This window comes from Otolemur garnettii, unplaced genomic scaffold (genome assembly GCF_000181295.1).
Source record: "Otolemur garnettii isolate 467f Iridium unplaced genomic scaffold, OtoGar3 scaffold00147, whole genome shotgun sequence".
Taxonomy (NCBI): Eukaryota; Metazoa; Chordata; class Mammalia; order Primates; family Galagidae; genus Otolemur; species Otolemur garnettii.
In genome coordinates, this window is record NW_003852542.1 from 1,654,317 (window position 1) to 1,662,062 (window position 7,746).

The 7,746-nt window shown below is 38.1% G+C and overlaps 1 protein-coding gene across 1 annotated transcript in view; it reads left to right on the forward strand.

The window, feature by feature from the left end:
* The window catches only part of LOC100947923 (E3 ubiquitin-protein ligase RNF103), a 112,590-nt gene that overhangs the window by 37,484 nt on the left and 67,360 nt on the right, over window positions 1–7,746 (forward strand). The window lies entirely within an intron of this gene.

Genomic DNA, 7,746 nt, shown 5'->3' on the forward strand with positions numbered 1-7,746 from the left:
TTTTTTTTTTGTTTTTTAGACAGTCTCATTACATCACCCTCAGTAGAGTATGTAGTGTCATAGCTCACAGCAACCTCAAACTCTTGGACTTAAGTGATTCTCTTGCCTCAGCCTCCCAAGTAGCTGGGACTATAGGCACTTGCCACAATGCCTGGCCATTTTATTGTTGCTGTTGTGGTAGTTGTCATTGTTTGGCAGGTCCAGCCAGGTTTGAACCCACTAGCTCCAGGGTATGTGGCTGGCACCCCAGCCACTGAGCATTAGGCACGAAGCCAGTTGCTGCTGTTTTTGGCTATTTGAGCTTGTTTTGTTTTGCTTTGCTTTGTTTTGTTTTTGTTAATTTGTTTCTTTGGTTCTTTTTTTTTTTAGAGACAGAGTCTCACTTTGTCACCCTGGGTAGAGTACTATGGTGTCACAGCTTACAGCAACCTCCAGCTCTTGGGTTTAGATGATTCTCTTGCCTCAGCCTCCCAAGTAGCTGGGACCACAGGCACCTGTTCTTTGGTTCTATTTTTAACTTCCACTTTTACTTTCATCAAGAACCTGGGCTCCTATCTTTTTTGCTTACAGTTTTCAGCCTCATTTATTCTCTCTCTCTAATTCACACTTCTCTCTCCCTTTGGTTAGAGACTTTTCTACTCTTCTCATCTTTCCTATATAAACTGCAAGTACAACAGCTAAGATGTCCCCTCCTTTTTTTGGTATTCTTTCTTTTTTTCCTGTTCCCTCTCTCTCATTTATTTGATACAACTGTATTTTTAACTTTCCTTATCTATTTTTATTTTATTAGTAGTATTTTTTTTTCTTTTTTCTCTGAGTGGTGGGGCAGCATGGCATTGGTCTGGCAGGGAGGTCACAACAGTAGTCTGACTCAAGACGGTCAAGAGATCATGGTCTAGGGAGCCCTTCTACCTTTGTCCCTGGAAAGACAGTATTGGAAAGTGCACACTACAGAATTTTTCCTTTTTTTTTTTTCCTTTTTGTGCATTTTTTCTTTCTTGTTTTTTTCTTTTTGCTCTTTGCTTTCTCTTCCTATTTTTGGCAGAGGTAGGGTCTGGCTTTGCTCAGGCAGATGAGGAACTCCTGATTCCAGGAACCCACCCAGCCCAGCCCCCCAAACTCCTTGAGTTACAGGTGTGGCCTTAGCACAGTGCCAATCAATACCATTTCTCTTATCATTCTCATTCTCTCTTCCTGTCCTCCTTCACTCCTATTCTTAAATTCTTTTCCTTCACACCCCTCCCTTTTCTTCTTTCTCTTTTATTTTCTCTTTCCTTCTCTTTTCTTCTTTCTTTTCCTCTTGATTCTCCCTGCTTGCTCTTTACCCCTCTCTTCCTTTTGGCCTTATGCCAGCAGGCCACTTCAGTACCTAAGCTCTGAGATAGGGTAATTTAAAGCAAAGGAGGAATTGAGAAGGAAAAGGAGGATAAGGAAGTAAACAAGAAGAAAGCATACATGAAAAGGAACCAACAGAAAAATTCAGGCAACCTGAAAAACCAAAACAGAGCAAGTCCCCCAAGGGACCATGAGGCAGCTACTACAGAGGACTCTACCTATGAGGAATTAATGGATTTAACAGAAAGGGAATTTAAAATATCAATGATAAAGACAATAAAGGGACTGGACAAGATAGTCTATCTTCTGGAAAGACAGAACCAAAAGAAGAATGAGAGATATGTAGAATATAGAAAGGATATGGTAGAGATTAAGGAAATGAAGGACAAAATCAAGTAATATAAAGATGCAGTAGAAACTACCAATTTCACTAATGAATATAGATGCAAAAATTCTCAATAAAATCCTACCCAGTAGATTGCAGCTATACATTAAAACAATTATACATCATCAATTATGTTTCATCCCAGTGATGCAAAGCTGGTTTAACACACTAATCCTTAAATATAATTCACCATATCAGTAGAAGCAATAAATAACAAAGACCATATGGTCTTCTCAATAAAGTGCAGAAAAATAGAATGCAGAAAAAGCATTCAATAAAACTCAGCATCCTTTTCTAACTAGGAGACTTAAGAAAATAGGCATAGGTGGCATATTTCTTAAACTGATCAAAGCCATCTACAACAAACCCACAGCTAATATTATACTGAATGGAGTAAAACTGAAAGCTTTTTTCCACTGGTTCTTTTCCTTAGAACTGGAACCAGACAAGGTTGTCCTCTATTGCCACTACTGTTGAACATAGTGCTGAAAGTTATAGCCAATACAATCAGGCAAGAGAAGGAAATAAAGGGCTTCCAAATGGGTGCAGAGGAGGTCAAACTCTCTCTCTTTGCTGAAGTTATGAACTTATACTTGGAGAATGCCAGAGACTTGACCACAAGACTCCTGGAAGTGATAAAAAATATATGTATGGTAATGGGCCGGGCATGGTCGCTCACACCTGTAATCCTAGCACTCTGGGAGGCTGAAGCAGGCGGATTGCCTGAGTGAGGTCACAGGTTTGAGATCAGCCTGAGTAAGAGTGAGGCCACTTCTCTTAAAACAAACAAACAAAAAAAAAGCCTGTAGTTGTGGTGGGTGCTTGTAGTCCCAGCTACTGGGGAGGGTGAGGCAAGAGAATTGCTTGAGCCCAAGAGTTTTAGGTTGTTATGAGCTATGAAGCCAGGGCACTCTACCCCAGGTGACATAGTGAGACTCTGTCTCAAAATAATAATAATAATGATAATACAGTAATGTCTCAGGATATAAAATCAATGTCCACAAATCAGCCTTTGTATATGCCAATAACAGCCAAGTTGAGAAGCTAATCAAGGACCCAATTCCCTTTGCCATAGCTTCAAAGAAAATGAAATATCTAGGAATATACCTAACAAAAGAGGTTATGTATAGGGAGTTAATGCTCTGGAACCCAGAATGAGTTTAATCACTGGCTAGGAAACAAGATTGGAAATTGGAAAAGACTACTCAGCATGAGTTTTAAGGAAAAACAAGTCTGAGGATGCCTGGACATGGCTTCCACTATCTCAGGCTAAGTAGACCAAGATAATGTGGCACCTTCCTGGCCTCTTCAGAAGGTTTTTATTAGTTTTTAGCAAAAGTGCATATGTGAAAGATAAGTTTGAAAGAATCCCAAGTTCCTAGGAAGACTCGATAGAGAAAGCCAGGATAAGTGGCAGGGGGTTGGTAAACAGCCAGTGGTGGAGGGTGAAGATGGGAAGAACAGGTCTGTTCAGTAGGGGAAGTAAACCAGGTTTTCTAGTTTCACTACATATTTGAAGAGTTTAATCCCTTCCATTTGTTGACTCTCAAATGCACGGGCCTAATCTGTCCTAACCAGGCAGGTGAGCCCCTCTGGATTCTTTTCCTCTTTTGGGATTCTAAAGAATCCCTAGGAATTGCCTTCTGCAGGCATTCTCTTTGGTTACCTCGGAACTGAGGTGGGGCACTCTGCTGAGAAGTCAACCTATCTACCCTTCTACAGTGAAGAACCTCTACAAAGAAAATAACAAAACCCTAAGAAAAGAAATAGCAGAAGATATTAACAATTGGAAGAACATACCATGCTCATGGATGGGAAGAATCAACATTGTTAAAATGTCCATACTTCCCAAAGCAATCTACAGATTCAATTCAATCCCCATTAAAACACCAACATCATACTTTTAAGATTTGGAAAAAGTAATTCTTTGTTTTGTACGGAACCTGAAGAAATCCCATATAGCCAAGGCAATTCTTAGTAGTAGAAACAAAGCCAGGGACATCACCCTACCAGATTTTCAGCTATACTACAAGGCCATAGTGATCAAAACAGCATGGTTTTGGCAAAATAATCGAGACATAGACATTTGGAACTGAATAGATAACCATGAGATGAAACTAACATCTCACAACCACCTGATCTTTGAATCACCAAACAAGAACATACACTGGGGCAATGAATCCCTATTTAATAAATGGTGCTGGGAGAACTGCATAAGCACATGTAAAAGACTGAAACTGGACCTCTCACCACTTAAGAAAAATTTATTCAAGTTGGATAAAAGATTTAACTCTAAGGCATGAAACAATAAAAATCTTCAAAGAAAGTGCTGAGAAAACACTTGAAGATACTGGCCTGAGGAAAGATTTTATGAAGAAGACTTCTGTAGCAATTGCACCACCAACAAAAATAAATAAATGAGATTTAATTAAACTGAAAAGCTTCTGTACAGCTAGGGAACAACAACCAAAGCAAATATACAATCTTCAGAATGGGGAAAGATATTTGCATTTTACAAATCTGACAAAGTCTTGATAACTAGGATTTACAGGAACTCAAATAATCAACAGAAAAGAGACAGCAATCCCATATATCACTGGGCAAGATACATGAAAAGAACCTTCTCTTAAAAAGACAGAGAAATAACTAACAAACATATGAAAAAATGCTCATCATCCTTAATCATCAGAGAAATGCAAATCAAAACTATTTTGAGATATCATCTAACTCCAGTAAGATTAGCCCATATCACAAAATCTCAAAACCAGAGATATTGGTGTGGATGTGGAGAAAAGGAAATACTTCTGCACTGCTGGTGGGAATGCAAACTAATACGTTCCTTTTGGAAAGATGTTTGGAGAACACTTAGAGAACTAAAAATAGATCTGCCATTCAATCCTACAATTCCTCTACTAGGTATATATCCAGAAGACCAAAAATCACACTATAACAAAGATATTTGTACCAGAATGTTTATTGCATACCAATTCATAATTGCTAAGTCATGGAAGAAGCCCAAGTGCCCATCGACCCATGAATGGATCAATAAATTGTAGTATATGTACACCATGGAATATTATTACAGCCTTAAAGAAAGATGGAGACTTTACCTCTTACATGTTTACATGGATGGAGCTGGAACATATTCTTCTTAGCAAAGTATCTCAAGAATGGAAGAAAAAGTATCCAATGTACTCAGCCTTACTATGAAACTAATTTATAGCTTTCATATGAAAGCTATAACCCAATTATAGCCCAAGAATATGGGGAAAGGGGAAAGGGAGGGGAGGGGAGAGAGGAGGATGGGTGGAGGAAAGGTAATTGGTGGGACTACACCTACGGTGCATCTTACAAGGGTACATGTGAAACTTACTAAATGTAGAATATAAATGTCTTAACACAATAACTAAGAGAGTGCCATGAAGGCTATGTTAACCAGTTTGATGAGGATATTTCAAATTGTGTATACAACCAGCATATTGTACCCCATTAATATACACAGCTGTGATTTAATAATAAAAAGAAAACCTTACTAAATCCAAAAAAAAAAAACCACCCTGAGATATCACCACACCCTAGTAAGATGAGCCTACATCCCAAAGCTGCAGATGCTGGCATGAATGTGGAGAGAGGGGAACACTTTTACACTGTTAATGGGACTGCAAATTCATACAGTCTCTTTGGAAAGAAATATGGAGACTCCTCAAAGATCTCAAATTAGATTTCCCATTTGACTCCACAATCTCATTACCAGATATCTACCCAGAAGAAAAAAAAAATCACTTTACCATAAGGACATTTGCACTAGACTGTTTATTACAGCTCAATTTATAATTGCCAGGATGCAGAAACAACCTAAATGCCCATCAATTCAGGAATCGATTAACAAATTGTGGTACATGCACACTATGGAATACTATACAACCATGAGAATTCACAACTTTTGTAATATCCTAGATCAGCGGTTCTCAACCTATGAGTCATGAAAGAGAAAAGACTAACAGATTAAAGGGTCATGGCATTAGGAAGTTTGAGAACCACTGTCCTAGATGGAGTTGAAACACATTTCTTCTCAGTATCACAAGAATGGAAAAACAAATATCCAATGTACTCAGTACTAATATGAAGCCAGTAGACAATCAATGCATCCTCAAATAGGAGAAAAACTCATTTTCATTCAAGTTGGGGGGAGGGTACACAAGGGAGGGGACAGGGGTTGAGGTGCTCTCACTGAATGGGCATAGGCTGGGGGGAGTTGGCACACCTTTTGTGTGTGGGACATAACCACAAGATAAACTCTATGTAACAAAATCAAATATTTTCCCCTGGTTGCTTGTACCTTCACAGTAGCCTGAAATAAACTTTTTTTTTTTTTTTAAATAAAAATTGTGGTGAGTTACTTTGTAATTAATTTGTAGGAACCCTATATATATTCCAGACAGTAGAACTTCCGTTAAGTTCAGTGTGACCAACTGGTCAACACATGGAGGTGGTCAACATAAGGAATTAGGCCTATTGTACTGATACATAACATGTGGTGCATGCCCAGTCTATAAAAATTAGGTCAACTTGAGGTGGTCAGTATAGGGAGGTGGTCAACTATGGAGCTTCTATTGTATGTAACAGTTTGTGGCTTCCCTTTTTACTCTCTAAATGATATCTTTTGGTGAATAGAAGTTCTTTTTTGTAAAGACAGAGTCTCAGTTTGTCACCCTGGGTAGAGTGCTGTGGTATCACAGCTCACAGCAAACTCCCACTCCTGGGCTTAGGTTATTCTTTTCCCTCAGCCTCCCAAGTAGCTGGGACTATAGGCACACTCACTACAATGCCTGGCTATTTTTTTGTTGCAGTTTTGGCCAGGGCCGGGTTTGAACCCACCACCCTCGATATATGGGGCCAGCGCCTACTCACTGAGCCACAGGCGCTGCCCTGAATAGAAGTTCTTAATGTTAGGTAGTGCCTGTGGCTCAATGGGTAGGGCACTAGCCCCATATACTGAGGGTGGTGGGTTCAAAACTGGCCCCTGCCAAACTGCAACAAAAGAATAGCTGGGTGGATGCCTATAGTCCCAGCTACTTGGGAGAGGGTAATAAAGTGAGACTCTGTTTCTACAAAAAAAAAAAAAAAAGTTCTTAACATTTGAGAAATCAAATTTAATAATTTTTAACTCTTATAGCTAATTAAAATTTGTGTTCAGTTTAAGTTATCTTTGCTTACCTCGAAGTCAGGAAAATATTTTCCTATGTTTTGTTCTAGATGCTTTGCTTTTTTACCTGTTATAATTCAGTCTTCAATCCATCTCAAATTAATTTTGTGTGTAGTGCCAAGTAGTGATGAAAGTTTTTTTTCTTATGTATATCTAAATTGACCTAGAAAACTTAATGAAAAAAATATTATTTCTTCCACTGAATTGTGACAGCACTTTTTGTAAATCAGGTGACAGTGTTATATATGTTTCTGCTACTGGGCTCTCTATTCAGTTCCATGGTTCTCTATAATAATTTCAAACAAACACTACAGTATTTTAATTATTATAATTTTAAAATGCTACTGATGTCAGGTAGCATAAATCCTCCAACTTTAGTAGTTTGCTATTCCATATAAAATTAGCAAATTAGCTTATCAATACCCACCATCAAAAGCCCTACTAGAGTTGTAATTGATATTCTATTAAATCTATAGATCATTTGGGGGGTAAATAGATATCTTAACAATAGTCTCCCAATACATGAATATGCTATATCTTTCCAAGTTTTTAGATCTTCTTCAATTTCTATCACCAGTATTTTGTGGTTGCCCATAAAATGGTCTTGTACATCTTTCACTCAGTTTATATTTATTTTTCTCATGCTATTGTAAATGGCAATGTTTTACAAATTTCATTTTCTTTTTCTTTCTTTTCTTTTTCTTTTCTTTTCTTTTTTTTTTTTTTTGCAGATGTGATGAACCATTACCTATTAATATTTCAATGTGAATTTCCTAAAAGCAAGGTCATTCTCTACCCAGCCTTGGTGCTACTGTCCATC